Source organism: Scyliorhinus torazame, chromosome 9 (assembly GCF_047496885.1).
Source record: "Scyliorhinus torazame isolate Kashiwa2021f chromosome 9, sScyTor2.1, whole genome shotgun sequence".
NCBI lineage: Eukaryota > Metazoa > Chordata > Chondrichthyes > Carcharhiniformes > Scyliorhinidae > Scyliorhinus > Scyliorhinus torazame.
Window position 1 is genome coordinate 3,047,432 of NC_092715.1, and position 15,496 is coordinate 3,062,927.

General features: G+C 54.8%; 1 protein-coding gene across 1 annotated transcript in view; it reads right to left on the bottom strand.

Moving 5' to 3' along the window:
• LOC140429048 (receptor-type tyrosine-protein phosphatase kappa-like) overlaps positions 1-15,496 on the bottom strand; it is a 330,643-nt gene that overhangs the window by 34,181 nt on the left and 280,966 nt on the right. The gene's annotated exons all lie outside the window — the stretch shown is intronic.

A 15,496-nucleotide genomic window follows, 5' to 3' on the forward strand; every position in this document is an offset into this window, starting at 1 on the left:
TGGTTTGCTGAGAACAGCTGGAAAGTGCCTGGCTGGTTTGAGGAGAGCAGCTGGAAAGTGCCTGGCTGGTTTGCTGAGAACAGCTGGAAAGTGCCTGGCTGGTTTGAGGAGAGCAGCTGGAAAGTGCCTGGCTGGTTTGCTGAGAACAGCTGGAAAGTGCCTGGCTGTTTTGAGGAGAGCAGCTGGAAAATGCCTGGCTGGTTTGAGGAGAGCAGCTGGAAAGTGCCTGGCTGGTTTGAGGAGAGCAGCTGGAAAGTGCCTGGCTGGTTTGCTGAGAGCAGCTGGAAAGTGCCTGGCTGGTTTGCTGAGAGCAGCTGGAAAGTTCCTGGCTGGTTTGCTGAGAGCAGCTGGAAAGTGCCTGGCTGGTTTGCTGCGAGCAGCTGGAAAGTGCCTGGCTGGTTTGAGGAGAGCAGCTGGAAAGTGCCTGGCTGGTTTGCTGAGAGCAGCTGGAAAGTGCCTGGCTGGTTTGAGGAGAACAGCTGGAAAGTGCCTGGCTGGTTTGCTGAAAGCAGCTGGAAAGTTCCTGGCTGGTTTGCTGAGAGCAGCTGGAAAGTGCCTGGCTGGTTTGCTGCGAGCAGCTGGAAAGTGCCTGGCTGGTTTGAGGAGAGCAGCTGGAAAGTGCCTGGCTGGTTTGCTGAGAGCAGCTGGTAAGTGCCTGGCTGGTTTGAGGAGAGCAGCTGGAAAGTGCCTGGCTGGTTTGAGGAGAGCAGCTGGAAAGTGCCTGGCTGGTTTGCTGAGAGCAGCTGGAAAGTTCCTGGCTGGTTTGCTGCGAGCAGCTGGAAAGTGCCTGGCTGGTTTGCTGAGAGCAGCTGGAAAGTGCCTGGCTGGTTTGAGGAGAGCAGCTGGAAAGTGCCTGGCTGGTTTGAGGAGAGCAGCTGGAAAGTGCCTGGCTGGTTTGCTGAAAGCAGCTGGAACGTTCCTGGCTGGTTTGCTGAGAGCAGCTGGAAAGTGCCTGGCTGGTTTGAGGAGAGCAGCTGGAAAGTGCCTGGCTGGTTTGAGGAGAGCAGCTGGAAAGTGCCTGGCTGGTTTGAGGAGAGCAGCTGGAACGTGCCTGGCTGGTTTGAGGAGAGCAGCTGGAAAGTGCCTGGCTGGTTTGAGGAGAGCAGCTGGAAAGTGCCTGGCTGGTTTGCTGAAAGCAGCTGGAAAGTTCCTGGCTGGTTTGCTGAGAGCAGCTGGAAAGTGCCTGGCTGGTTTGCTGCGAGCAGCTGGAAAGTGCCTGGCTGGTTTGAGGAGAGCAGCTGGAAAGTGCCTGGCTGGTTTGCTGAGAGCAGCTGGAAAGTTCCTGGCTGGTTTGCTGCGAGCAGCTGGAAAGTGCCTGGCTGGTTTGAGGAGAGCAGCTGGAAAGTGCCTGGCTGGTTTGCTGAGAGCAGCTGGAAAGTGCCTGGCTGGTTTGAGGAGAGCAGCTGGAAAGTGCCTGGCTGGTTTGCTGAAAGCAGCTGGAACGTTCCTGGCTGGTTTGCTGAGAGCAGCTGGAAAGTGCCTGGCTGCTTTGAGGAGAGCAGCTGGAAAGTGCCTGGCTGGTTTGAGGAGAGCAGCTGGAAAGTGCCTGGCTGGTTTGCTGAGAGCAGCTGGAAAGTGCCTGGCTGGTTTGAGGAGAGCAGCTGGAAAGTGCCTGGCTGGTTTGAGGAGAACAGCTGGAAAGTGCCTGGCTGGTTTGCTGAGAGCAGCTGGAAAGTGCCTGGCTGGTTTGAGGAGAGCAGCTGGAAAGTGCCTGGCTGGTTTGAGGAGAGCAGCTGGAAAGTGCCTGGCTGGTTTGCTGCGAGCAGCTGGAAAGTGCCTGGCTGGTTTGCTGAGAGCAGCTGGAAAGTGCCTGGCTGGTTAGCTGAGAACAGCTGGAAAGTGCCTGGCTGGTTTGCTGAGAACAGCTGGAAAGTGCCTGGCTGGTTTGCTGAAAGCAGCTGGAAAGTTCCTGTCTGGTTTGCCGAGAGCAGCTGGAAAGTGCCTGGCTGGTTTGAGGAGAACAGCTGGAAAGTGCCTGGCTGGTTTGCTGAGAGCAGCTGGAAAGTGCCTGGCTGGTTTGCTGAGAACAGCTGGAAAGTGCCTGGCTGGTTTGAGGAGAGCAGCTGGAAAGTGCCTGGCTGGTTTGCTGAGAGCAGCTGGAAAGTGCCTGTCTGGTTTGCCGAGAGCAGCTGGAAAGTGTCTGGCTGGTTTGAGGAGAACAGCTGGAAAGTGCCTGGCTGGTTTGCTGAGAGCAGCTGAAAAGTGCCTGGCTGGTTTGAGGAGAACAGCTGGAAAGTGCCTGTCTGGTTTGCCGAGAGCAGCTGGAAAGTGCCTGGCTGGTTTGAGGAGAACAGCTGGAAAGTGCCTGGCTGGTTTGCCGAGAGCAGCTGGAAAGTGCCTGGCTGGTTTGATGAGAGCAGCTGGAAAGTGCCTGGCTGGTTTGCTGAGAACAGCTGGAAAGTGCCTGGCTGGTTTGAGGAGAGCAGCTGGAAAGTGCCTGGCTGGTTTGAGGAGAGCAGCTGGAAAGTGCCTGGCTGGTTTGCTGAGAGCAGCTGGAAAGTGCCTGGCTGGTTTGAGGAGAGCAGCTGGAAATGCCTGGCTGGTTTGCCGAGAGCAGCTGGAAAGTGCCTGGCTGGTTTGAGGAGAACAGCTGGAAAGTGCCTGGCTGGTTTGCTGAGAGCAGCTGGAAAGTTCCTGTCTGGTTTGCCGAGAGCAGCTGGAAAGTGCCTGGCTGGTTTGAGGAGAACAGCTGGAAAGTGCCTGGCTGGTTTGCTGAGAGCAGCTGGAAAGTGCCTGGCTGGTTTGCTGAGAACAGCTGGAAAGTGCCTGGCTGGTTTGAGGAGAGCAGCTGGAAAGTGCCTGGCTGGTTTGAGGAGAGCAGCTGGAAAGTGCCTGGCTGGTTTGAGGAGAGCAGCTGGAAAGTGCCTGGCTGGTTTGCTGAGAGCAGCTGGAAAGTGCCTGGCTGGTTTGCTGAGAGCAGCTGGAAAGTGTCTGGCTGGTTTGAGGAGAGCAACTGAAAAGTGCCTGGCTGGTTTGAGGAGAGCAGCTGGAAAGTGCCTGGCTGGTTTGCTGAAAGCAGCTGGAAAGTGCCTGGCTGGTTTGAGGAGAGCAGCTGAAAAGTGTCTGGCTGGTTTGTTGAAAGCAGCTGGAAAGTTCCTGGCTGGTTTGCTGAGAGCAGCTGGAAAGTGCCTGGCTGGTTTGAGGAGAGCAGCTGGAAAGTGCCTGGCTGGTTTGAGGAGAGCAGCTGGAAAGTGCCTGGCTGGTTTGCTGCGAGCAGCTGGAAAGTGCCTGGCTGGTTTGCTGCGAGCAGCTGGAAAGTGCCTGGCTGGTTTGAGGAGAGCAGCTGGAAAGTGCCTGGCTGGTTTGCTGAGAGCAGCTGGAAAGTGCCTGGCTGGTTTGCTGAGAGCAGCTGGAAAGTGCCTGGCTGGTTTGCTGCGAGCAGCTGGAAAGCGCCTGGCTGGTTTGAGGAGAGCAGCTGGAAAGTGCCTGGCTGGTTTGAGGAGAGCAGCTGGAAAGTGCCTGGCTGGTTTGCTGAGAGCAGCTGGAAAGTGCCTGGCTGGTTTGCTGAGAGCAGCTGGAAAGTGCCTGGCTGGTTTGAGGAGAGCAGCTGGAAAGTGCCTGGCTGGTTTGAGGAGAGCAGCTGGAAAGTGCCTGGCTGGTTTGCTGAGGGCAGCTGGAAAGTGCCTGGCTGGTTTGAGGAGAGCAGCTGGAAAGCGCCTGGCTGGTTTGCTGCGAGCAGCTGGAAAGTGCCTGGCTGGTTTGCTGCGAGCAGCTGGAAAGTGCCTGGCTGGTTTGCTGCGAGCAGCTGGAAAGTGCCTGGCTGGTTTGAGGAGAGCAGCTGGAAAGTGCCTGGCTGGTTTGAGGAGAGCAGCTGGAACGTGCCTGGCTGGTTTGCTGAGAGCAGCTGGAAAGTGCCTGGCTGGTTTGAGGAGAGCAGCTGGAAAGCGCCTGGCTGGTTTGCTGAGAGCAGCTGGAAAGTGCCTGGCTGGTTTGAGGAGAGCAGCTGGAAAGTGCCTGGCTGGTTTGAGGAGAACAGCTGGAAAGTGCCTGGCTGGTTTGCTGAGAGCAGCTGGAAAGTGCCTGGCTGGTTTGCTGAGAACAGCTGGAAAGTGCCTGGCTGGTTTGCTGAGAACAGCTGGAAAGTGCCTGGCTGGTTTGAGGAGAACAGCTGGAAAGTGCCTGGCTGGTTTGCTGAGAGCAGCTGGAAAGTGTCTGGCTGGTTTGAGGAGAGCAGCTGGAAAGTGCCTGGCTGGTTTGAGGAGAGCAGCTGGAAAGTGCCTGGCTGGTTTGCTGCGAGCAGCTGGAAAGTGCCTGGCTGGTTTGCTGAGAGCAGCTGGAAAGTGCCTGGCTGGTTTGAGGAGAGCAGCTGGAAAGTGCCTGGCTGGTTTGCTGAGAGCAGCTGGAAAGTGCCTGGCTGGTTTGCTGAGAGCAGCTGGAAAGTGCCTGGCTGGTTTGAGGAGAGCAGCTGGAAAGTGCCTGGCTGGTTTGAGGAGAGCAGCTGGAAAGTGCCTGGCTGGTTTGCTGAGAGCAGCTGGAAAGTGCCTGGCTGGTTTGAGGAGAGCAGCTGGAAAGTGCCTGGCTGGTTTGAGGAGAGCAGCTGGAAAGTGCCTGGCTGGTTTGAGGAGAGCAGCTGGAAAGTGCCTGGCTGGTTTGCTGAGAGCAGCTGGAAAGTGCCTGGCTGGTTTGCTGAGAGCAGATGGAAAGTGCCTGGCTGGTTTGAGGAGAACAGCTGGAAAGTGCTTGGCTGTTTTGCTGCGAGCAGCTGGAAAGTGCCTGGCTGGTTTGCTGAGAGCAGCTGGAAAGTGCCTGGCTGGTTTGAGGAGAGCAGCTGGAAAGTGCCTGGCTGGTTTGAGGAGAGCAGCTGGAAAGTGCCTGGCTGGTTTGCTGAGAGCAGCTGGAAAGTGCCTGGCTGGTTTGAGGAGAGCAGCTGGAAAGTGCCTGGCTGGTTTGAGGAGAGCAGCTGGAAAGTGCCTGGCTGGTTTGCTGAGAGCAGCTGGAAAGTGCCTGGCTGGTTTGAGGAGAGCAGCTGGAAAGTGCCTGGCTGGTTTGAGGAGAGCAGCTGGAAAGTGCCTGGCTGGTTTGAGGAGAGCAGCTGGAAAGTGCCTGGCTGGTTTGCTGAGAGCAGCTGGAAAGTGCCTGGCTGGTTTGCTGAGAGCAGATGGAAAGTGCCTGGCTGGTTTGAGGAGAACAGCTGGAAAGTGCTTGGCTGGTTTGCTGCGAGCAGCTGGAAAGTGCCTGGCTGGTTTGCTGAGAGCAGCTGGAAAGTGCCTGGCTGGTTTGAGGAGAGCAGCTGGAAAGTGCCTGGCTGGTTTGAGGAGAGCAGCTGGAAAGTGCCTGGCTGGTTTGAGGAGAGCAGCTGGAAAGTGCCTGGCTGGTTTGCTGAGAGCAGCTGGAAAGTGCCTGGCTGGTTTGAGGAGAGCAGCTGGAAAGTGCCTGGCTGGTTTGAGGAGAGCAGCTGGAAAGTGCCTGGCTGGTTTGCTGAGAGCAGCTGGAAAGTGCCTGGCTGGTTTGAGGAGAGCAGCTGGAAAGTGCCTGGCTGGTTTGCTGAGAGCAGCTGGAAAGTGCCTGGCTGGTTTGAGGAGAGCAGCTGGAAAGTGCCTGGCTGGTTTGAGGAGAGCAGCTGGAAAGTGCCTGGCTGGTTTGAGGAGAGCAGCTGGAAAGTGCCTGGCTGGTTTGAGGAGAGCAGCTGGAAAGTGCCTGGCTGGTTTGCTGAGAGCAGCTGGAAAGTGCCTGGCTGGTTTGCTGAGAGCAGCTGGAAAGTGCCTGGCTGGTTTGCTGAGAGCAGCTGGAAAGTGCCTGGCTGGTTTGAGGAGAGCAGCTGGAAAGTGCCTGGCTGGTTTGCTGAGAGCAGCTGGAAAGTGCCTGGCTGGGTTGTTGAGAGCAGCTGGAAATAGCCTGGCTGGTTTGCTGAGAGCAGCTGGAAAGTGCCTGGCTGGTTTGAGGAGAGCAGCTGGAAAGTGCCTGGCTGGTTTGCTGAGAGCAGCTGGAAAGTGCCTGGCTGGTTTGCTGCGAGCAGCTGGAAAGTGCCTGGCTGGTTTGCTGAGAGCAGCTGGAAAGTGCCTGGCTGGTTTGCTGCGAGCAGCTGGAAAGTGCCTGGCTGGTTTGAGGAGAGCAGCTGGAAAGTGCCTGGCTGGTTTGGGGACAGCAGCTGGAAAGTTCCTGGCTGGTTTGAGGAGAGCAGCTGGAAAGTGCCTGGCTGGTTTGCTGAGAGCAGCTGGAAAGTGCCTGGCTGGTTTGAGGAGAGCAGCTGGAAAGTTCCTGGCTGGTTTGAGGAGAGCAGCTGGAAAGTGCCTGGCTGGTTTGCTGAGAGCAGCTGGAAAGTGCCTGGCTGGTTTGAGGAGAGCAGCTGGAAAGTGCCTGGCTGGTTTGCTGAGAGCAGCTGGAAAGTGCCTGGCTGGTTTGAGGAGAGCAGCTGGAAAGTGCCTGGCTGGTTTGCTGAGAGCAGCTGGAAAGCGCCTGGCTGGTTTGCTGAGAGCAGCTGGAAAGTGCCTGGCTGGTTTGCTGAGAGCAGCTGGAAAGTGCCTGGCTGGTTTGCTGAGAGCAGCTGGAAAGTGCCTGGCTGGTTTGAGGAGAGCAGCTGGAAAGTGCCTGGCTGGTTTGAGGAGAGCAGCTGGAAAGTGCCTGGCTGGTTTGAGGAGAGCAGCTGGAAAGTGCCTGGCTGGTTTGCTGAGAGCAGCTGGAAAGTGCCTGGCTGGTTTGAGGAGAGCAGCTGGAAAGTGCCTGGCTGGTTTGAGGAGAGCAGCTGGAAAGTGCCTGGCTGGTTTGAGGAGAGCAGCTGGAAAGTGCCTGGCTGGTTTGCTGAGAGCAGCTGGAAAGTGCCTGGCTGGTTTGAGGAGAGCAGCTGGAAAGTGCCTGGCTGGTTTGAGGAGAGCAGCTGGAAAGTGCCTGGCTGGTTTGCTGAGAGCAGCTGGAAAGTGCCTGGCTGGTTTGAGGAGAGCAGCTGGAAAGTGCCTGGCTGGTTTGCTGAGAGCAGCTGGAAAGTGCCTGGCTGGTTTGAGGAGAGCAGCTGGAAAGTGCCTGGCTGGTTTGAGGAGAGCAGCTGGAAAGTGCCTGGCTGGTTTGAGGAGAGCAGCTGGAAAGTGCCTGGCTGGTTTGAGGAGAGCAGCTGGAAAGTGCCTGGCTGGTTTGCTGAGAGCAGCTGGAAAGTGCCTGGCTGGTTTGCTGAGAGCAGCTGGAAAGTGCCTGGCTGGTTTGCTGAGAGCAGCTGGAAAGTGCCTGGCTGGTTTGAGGAGAGCAGCTGGAAAGTGCCTGGCTGGTTTGCTGAGAGCAGCTGGAAAGTGCCTGGCTGGGTTGTTGAGAGCAGCTGGAAAGTGCCTGGCTGGTTTGCTGAGAGCAGCTGGAAAGTGCCTGGCTGGTTTGCTGCGAGCAGCTGGAAAGTGCCTGGCTGGTTTGCTGAGAGCAGCTGGAAAGTGCCTGGCTGGTTTGCTGCGAGCAGCTGGAAAGTGCCTGGCTGGTTTGCTGAGAGCAGCTGGAAAGTGCCTGGCTGGTTTGCTGCGAGCAGCTGGAAAGTGCCTGGCTGGTTTGAGGAGAGCAGCTGGAAAGTGCCTGGCTGGTTTGGGGACAGCAGCTGGAAAGTTCCTGGCTGGTTTGAGGAGAGCAGCTGGAAAGTGCCTGGCTGGTTTGCTGAGAGCAGCTGGAAAGTGCCTGGCTGGTTTGAGGAGAGCAGCTGGAAAGTTCCTGGCTGGTTTGAGGAGAGCAGCTGGAAAGTGCCTGGCTGGTTTGCTGAGAGCAGCTGGAAAGTGCCTGGCTGGTTTGAGGAGAGCAGCTGGAAAGTGCCTGGCTGGTTTGCTGAGAGCAGCTGGAAAGTGCCTGGCTGGTTTGAGGAGAGCAGCTGGAAAGTGCCTGGCTGGTTTGCTGAGAGCAGCTGGAAAGCGCCTGGCTGGTTTGCTGAGAGCAGCTGGAAAGTGCCTGGCTGGTTTGCTGAGAGCAGCTGGAAAGTGCCTGGCTGGTTTGCTGAGAGCAGCTGGAAAGTGCCTGGCTGGTTTGAGGAGAGCAGCTGGAAAGTGTCTGGCTGGTTTGAGGAGAGCAGCTGGAAAGTGTCTGGCTGGTTTGCTGAGAGCAGCTGGAAAGTGCCTGGCTGGTTTGGGGACAGCAGCTGGAAAGTTCCTGGCTGGTTTGCTGAGAGCAGCTGGAAAGTGCCTGGCTGGTTTGAGGCGAGCAGCTGGAAAGTGCCTGGCTGGTTTGAGGAGAGCAGCTGGAAAGTGCCTGGCTGGTTTGTTGAGAACAGCTGGAAAGTGCCTGGCTGGTTTGCTGAGAGCAGCTGGAAAGTGCCTGGCTGGTTTGAGGAGAGCAGCTGGAAAGTGCCTGGCTGGTTTGAGGCGAGCAGCTGGAAAGTGCCTGGCTGGTTTGAGGAGAGCATCTGGAAAGTGCCTGGCTGGTTTGTTGAGAACAGCTGGAAAGTGCCTGGCTGGTTTGAGGAGAGCAGCTGGAAAGTGCCTGGCTGGTTTGAGGAGAGCAGCTGGAAAGTGCCTGGCTGGTTTGAGGAGAGCAGCTGGAAAGTGCCTGGCTGGTTTGCTGAGAGCAGCTGGAAAGTGCCTGGCTGGTTTGAGGAGAGCAGCTGGAAAGTGCCTGGCTGGTTTGAGGAGAGCAGCTGGAAAGTGCCTGGCTGGTTTGAGGAGAGCAGCTGGAAAGTGCCTGGCTGGTTTGCTGAGAGCAGCTGGAAAGTGCCTGGCTGGTTTGAGGAGAGCAGCTGGAAAGTGCCTGGCTGGTTTGAGGAGAGCAGCTGGAAAGTGCCTGGCTGGTTTGCTGAGAGCAGCTGGAAAGTGCCTGGCTGGTTTGAGGAGAGCAGCTGGAAAGTGCCTGGCTGGTTTGCTGAGAGCAGCTGGAAAGTGCCTGGCTGGTTTGAGGAGAGCAGCTGGAAAGTGCCTGGCTGGTTTGAGGAGAGCAGCTGGAAAGTGCCTGGCTGGTTTGAGGAGAGCAGCTGGAAAGTGCCTGGCTGGTTTGAGGAGAGCAGCTGGAAAGTGCCTGGCTGGTTTGCTGAGAGCAGCTGGAAAGTGCCTGGCTGGTTTGCTGAGAGCAGCTGGAAAGTGCCTGGCTGGTTTGCTGAGAGCAGCTGGAAAGTGCCTGGCTGGTTTGAGGAGAGCAGCTGGAAAGTGCCTGGCTGGTTTGCTGAGAGCAGCTGGAAAGTGCCTGGCTGGGTTGTTGAGAGCAGCTGGAAAGTGCCTGGCTGGTTTGCTGAGAGCAGCTGGAAAGTGCCTGGCTGGTTTGCTGCGAGCAGCTGGAAAGTGCCTGGCTGGTTTGCTGAGAGCAGCTGGAAAGTGCCTGGCTGGTTTGCTGCGAGCAGCTGGAAAGTGCCTGGCTGGTTTGCTGAGAGCAGCTGGAAAGTGCCTGGCTGGTTTGCTGCGAGCAGCTGGAAAGTGCCTGGCTGGTTTGAGGAGAGCAGCTGGAAAGTGCCTGGCTGGTTTGGGGACAGCAGCTGGAAAGTTCCTGGCTGGTTTGAGGAGAGCAGCTGGAAAGTGCCTGGCTGGTTTGCTGAGAGCAGCTGGAAAGTGCCTGGCTGGTTTGAGGAGAGCAGCTGGAAAGTTCCTGGCTGGTTTGAGGAGAGCAGCTGGAAAGTGCCTGGCTGGTTTGCTGAGAGCAGCTGGAAAGTGCCTGGCTGGTTTGAGGAGAGCAGCTGGAAAGTGCCTGGCTGGTTTGCTGAGAGCAGCTGGAAAGTGCCTGGCTGGTTTGAGGAGAGCAGCTGGAAAGTGCCTGGCTGGTTTGCTGAGAGCAGCTGGAAAGCGCCTGGCTGGTTTGCTGAGAGCAGCTGGAAAGTGCCTGGCTGGTTTGCTGAGAGCAGCTGGAAAGTGCCTGGCTGGTTTGCTGAGAGCAGCTGGAAAGTGCCTGGCTGGTTTGAGGAGAGCAGCTGGAAAGTGTCTGGCTGGTTTGAGGAGAGCAGCTGGAAAGTGTCTGGCTGGTTTGCTGAGAGCAGCTGGAAAGTGCCTGGCTGGTTTGGGGACAGCAGCTGGAAAGTTCCTGGCTGGTTTGCTGAGAGCAGCTGGAAAGTGCCTGGCTGGTTTGAGGCGAGCAGCTGGAAAGTGCCTGGCTGGTTTGAGGAGAGCAGCTGGAAAGTGCCTGGCTGGTTTGTTGAGAACAGCTGGAAAGTGCCTGGCTGGTTTGCTGAGAGCAGCTGGAAAGTGCCTGGCTGGTTTGAGGAGAGCAGCTGGAAAGTGCCTGGCTGGTTTGAGGCGAGCAGCTGGAAAGTGCCTGGCTGGTTTGAGGAGAGCAGCTGGAAAGTGCCTGGCTGGTTTGTTGAGAACAGCTGGAAAGTGCCTGGCTGGTTAGCTGCGAGCAGCTGGAAAGTGTCTGGCTGGTTTGCTGAGAGCAGCTGGAAAGTGACTGGCTGGTTTGCTGAGAACAGCTGGAAAGTGCCTGGCTGGTTTGCTGAAAGCAGCTGGAAAGTGCCTGGCTGGTTTGCTGAAAGCAGCTGGACAGTGCCTGGCTGGTTTGCTGAGAGCAGCTGGAAAGTGCCTGGCTGGTTTGAGGAGAGCAGCTGGAAAGTGCCTGGCTGGTTTGAGGAGAGCAGCTGGAAAGTGCCTGGCTGGTTTGAGGAGAGCAGCTGGAAAGTGCCTGGCTGGTTTGTTGAGAACAGCTGGAAAGTGCCTGGCTGGTTTGCTGAGAGCAGCTGGAAAGTGCCTGGCTGGTTTGAGGAGAGCAGCTGGAAAGTGCCTGGCTGGTTTGAGGAGAGCAGCTGGAAAGTGTCTGGCTGGTTTGCTGAGAGCAGCTGGAAAGTGACTGGCTGGTTTGCTGAGAACAGCTGGAAAGTGCCTGGCTGGTTTGCTGCGAACAGCTGGAAAGTGCCTGGCTGGTTTGTGGAGAGCAGCTGGAAAGTGCCTGGCTGGTTTGCTGAGAGCAGCTGGAAAGTGCCTGGCTGGTTTGCTGCGAGCAGCTGGAAAGTGCCTGGCTGGTTTGAGGAGAGCAGCTGGAAAGTGACTGGCTGGTTTGCTGAGAACAGCTGGAAAGTGCCTGGCTGGTTTGCTGAGAACAGCTGGAAAGTGCCTGGCTGGTTTGAGGAGAACAGCTGGAAAGTGCCTGGCTGGTTTGCTGAGAGCAGCTGGAAAGTGCCTGGCTGGTTTGCTGCGAGCAGCTGGAAAGTGCCTGGCTGGTTTGAGGAGAGCAGCTGGAAAGTGACTGGCTGGTTTGCTGAGAACAGCTGGAAAGTGCCTGGCTGGTTTGCTGAGAGCAGCTGGAAAGTGCCTGGCTGGTTTGCTGAGAACAGCTGGAAAGTGCCTGGCTGGTTTGAGGAGAGCAGCTGGAAAGTGCCTGGCTGGTTTGAGGAGAGCAGCTGGAAAGTGCCTGGCTGGTTTGAGGAGAACAGCTGGAAAGTGCCTGGCTGGTTTGCTGAGAGCAGCTGGAAAGTGCCTGGCTGGTTTGAGGAGAGCAGCTGGAAAGTGCCTGGCTGGTTTGCTGAGAGCAGCTGGAAAGTGCCTGGCTGGTTTGCTGAGAACAGCTGGAAAGTGCCTGGCTGGTTTGCTGAGAGCAGCTGGAAAGTGCCTGGCTGGTTTGCTGAGAACAGCTGGAAAGGAGAAAGCCAGTTCGAGGAGAAAGCTGGGAGTGTTTGTGTGTTTTGCAAAGGGCTGCAAGAAGAAAAACACAGAGCTGGTCTGGTGGTGTCTGAAAATCCAAAGACTATAAGTATATTGAATGTAACCTCATGTCTGTTGGCAAAGGTGAAGTCTTTTGGAGGTTTGAAGGAAAATTTTGAGGGATTATTTAGTGTTGTATTATTTTCGGGGTTATCTTTGAAGTAAGGGGTGTTAAGTGATCCAATGTTTATTTAAAAGGTGAACTTGAGTTCATGGAATAAACATTGTTTTGTGTTTAAAAACCTACCTGTCCACAACTGCAATACCACACTGTGTGCTTCAAAAGCAACAATACATTAAAGGGGGAGGTTGGTGGAACTCCATGATACATTTTGGGGGTTCTGAGAACGCCGCGCCCATAACAACACTGGGAGTCTGCAGAGGGATTTGTACAGGCTAAGTGAATGGGCTAGGGTCTGGCAGATGGAATACAATGTTGGTAAATGTGACGTTATCCATTTTGGTCGGAATAACAGCAAAAGGGATTATTATTTAAATGATAAAATATTAAAACATGCTGCTGTGCAGAGAGACCTGGGTGTGCTAGTGCAAAAAGTTGGTTTACAGGTGCAACAGGTGATTAAGAAGGCAAATGGAATTTTGTCCTTCATTGCTAGAGGGATGGAGTTTAAAACTAGGGCGGTTCTGCTGCAATTGTATAAGGTGTTAGTGAGGCCACACCTGGAGTATTGTGTTCAGTTTTGGTCTCCTTACTTGAGAAAGGACGTACTGGCACTGGAGGGTGCGCAGAGGAGATTCACTAGGTTAATCCCAGAGCTGAAGGGGTTGGATTACGAGGAGAGGTTGAGTAGACGGGGACTGTACTCGTTGGAATTTAGAAGGATGAGGGGGGGGGGCGGGATCTTATAGAAACATATGAAATTATGAAGGGAATAGATAGGATAGATGCGGGCAGGTTGTTTCCACTGGCGGGTGAAAGCAGAACTACGGGGCATTCTGGCCAAGTTTGCCGATGATACAAAGATAGGTGGAGGGGCAGGTAGTATGGAGGAGGTGGGGAGGCTGCAGAAAGATTTAAACAGTTTAGGAGAGTGGTCCAAGAAATGGCTGATGAAATTCAACGTGGGCAAGTGCGAGGTCTTGCAATTTGGAAAAAAGAATAGAGGCATGGACTATTTTCTAAACGGTGACAAAATTCATAATGCTGAAGTGCAAAGGGACTTGGGAGTCCTAGTCCAGGATTCCCTAAAGGTAAACTTGCAGGTTGAGTCCGTAATTAAGAAAGCAAATGCAATGTTGTCATTCATCTCAAGAGGCTTGGAATATAAAAGCAGGGATGTACTTCTGAAGCTTTATAAAGCATTAGTTAGGCCCCATTTAGAATACTGTGAGCAATTTTGGGCCCCACACCTCAGGAAGGACATACTGGCACTGGAGCGGGTCCAGCGGAGATTCACACGGATGATCCCAGGAATGGTAGGCCTAACATACGATGAACGTCTGAGGATCCTGGGATTATATTCATTGGAGTTTAGGAGGTTGAGGGGAGATCTAATAGAAACTTACAAGATAATGAATGGCTTAGATAGGGTGGACGTAGGGAAGTTGTTTCCATTATCAGGGGAGACTAGGACCCGGGGGCACAGCCTTAGAATAAAAGGGAGTCACTTTAGAACAGAGATGAGGAGAAATTTCTTCAGCCAGAGAGTGGTGGGTCTGTGGAATTCATTGCCACAGAGGGCGGTGGAGGCCGGGACGTTGAGTGTCTTTAAGACAGAAGCTGATAAATTCCTGATTTCTCGAGGAATTAAGGGCTATGGAGAGAGAGCGGGTAAATGGAGTTGAAATCAGCCATGATTGAATGGTGGAGTGGACTCGATGGGCCGAATGACCTTACTTCCACTCCTATGTCTTATGGTCTTATGGTCTAAGGGATTGATTAAGAAGGGGGAAGGACAGCACGGTGGAACAGTGGTTAGCCCTGCTGCCTCATGGCGCCGAGGTTCCAGGTTCGATCCCGACTCTGGGTCACTGTCCGTGTGGAGTTTGCACATTCTCCCCATGTCTGCGTGGGTTTCGCCCCCACAACCCAAAACATGTGCAGGGCAGGTGGATTGACCACGCTAAATTGCCCCTTAATTGGAAAAAATGATGTGGAGATGCCGGCGTTGGACTGGGGTGAGCACAGTACGAAGTCTTACAACACCAGGTTAAAGTCCAACAGGTTTGTTTCGATGTCACTAGCTTTCGGAGCGCTGCTCCGGAGGAGCTGAATCCGCTTCACCTGAGGGAGGAGCAGCGCTCCGAAAGCTAGTGACATCGAAACAAACCTGTTGGACTTTAACCTGGTGTTGTAAGACTTCGTACTGTGGAAAAAATGAATTGGGTACTCATGTCTTCATGCATCAGTCACTGAAAGTAAGCATGCAGGTACATCACGCAGTAAAGAAGGCTAACGGTATGGTGGATTTGCAAATTGGTGTATGCAAATGGTACAAGAGGATTTGAATATAGGAATAGCGATGTTTTACTGAAATTGTACAGGGCATTAGTGAGGTCACACCTGGAGTGTTGTGGGCAGTTTTGGTGACCTTATCTGAGGAAGGATGTTCTTGCTGTGGAGGGAGTGCAGCGAAGGTTTACCAGACTGATTCCTGGGAGGGCGGGACTGTCGTATGAGGAGAGACTAACGGTTAGGATTATATTCATTGGGTCAGACTTCCGGTGGCGATCGCGAACTGAGCGGCCGCAGCAAAGACGCTCCCGCACAGCCACAAAATCACGGCTTTTTTGGGGGGGGGGTTCCCCCAGGGTTTAAAAAAAAAAAAAAAAAAATTCCTTGGGCCCCGCGAATTTGGCCCCGCCCAGGCGCCGAAGCTCCGTTCCACGGAGCTGGAGAGGGAGAGGAGAAAAAAAAGGAGAGAGCTGCACGTGGAGGAGGAGTGGGGATCGCTCAGAAACTGCCTGAAAGGCGGAGCACGGAGAGGATCACAAGGACAAAATAAGAATTTTGAAATTCAACCTTCCTTGTTCCTCTCCTGCAAATTTTTAAAAAAAAAGAAAAACTTTTTTAAAGGGGAAAAAAAAAATTTCAATAAAAATATTCCTTTTTATTTAAAAAAATGTTTTTAAAAGGAAGGCCCAGACAGAAATCTGCCTCCAAATAATAAATTGGGGGACAGCGAGATGCAAGAAGGAACAGCAGCGAAGGCGAAGGAAAAAAGCAGGAGCTGCGGCCGTGCAGGCAGGCGACCCCCACGGGGCGAGGCGGAGGTTCAGGCGAATCAGGAAGCGGAAAAGCTGGCGAGCAGAGCAGCGGAGCAGGAACAGGGCGCGGCGGCCATACCCCCCCCTCCCCGGGCACGGGGAGGAATGGACAAGCCTGCTGAAAACGGAAATAAACGCCATAAAGGAGGGGATAAAAACGGAGATAAACGCCATGAGGGAGGCTCTCAGGACGGAGCTCCACACAATGATGACGGAGATGCTGGCGGAGACAACGCACAAAATGCAGCGAACCATCAACGGCCTGGAAAGGAAGGTGGAGGTGCAGGAGAAAACGATTCGGGAGTTGGAGAGGGCTGCCTCGGACCAGAGCGACAGGATGGTAACTCAGGAAACCGAGGTGAAAAGGCTGGTAACGACCCAGGGGAGCCTAAGAGGGAAAGTAGAGGACCAGGAAAATAGGTCCAGGTGGCAGAATGTTAAAATAGTGGGTCTGCCAGAGGGGATGGAGGGCAGAGACCCAGCAGGCTACATCACCCAAATTCTGGGCAAGCTAGTGTGAAGGGAGAAGTTTCCAAACCCCCCAGAAATCGACAGGGCGCACAGGTTGCTCCAACCCAGGCCCAAAGCCGGGGAGCAGCCCAGAGCGATTATCGTGAAGCTGCACAGGTTCCTAGACAGGGAAAAACTCCTAAAGTGGGCCCGGCAGACGAAAGCGAGCACGTGGGAAGGGAAGACCATAAGGGTGTACCAGGACATTGGGGCGGACCTGGCCAAAAGAAGGGCTGGATTCAACAAGGCCAAAT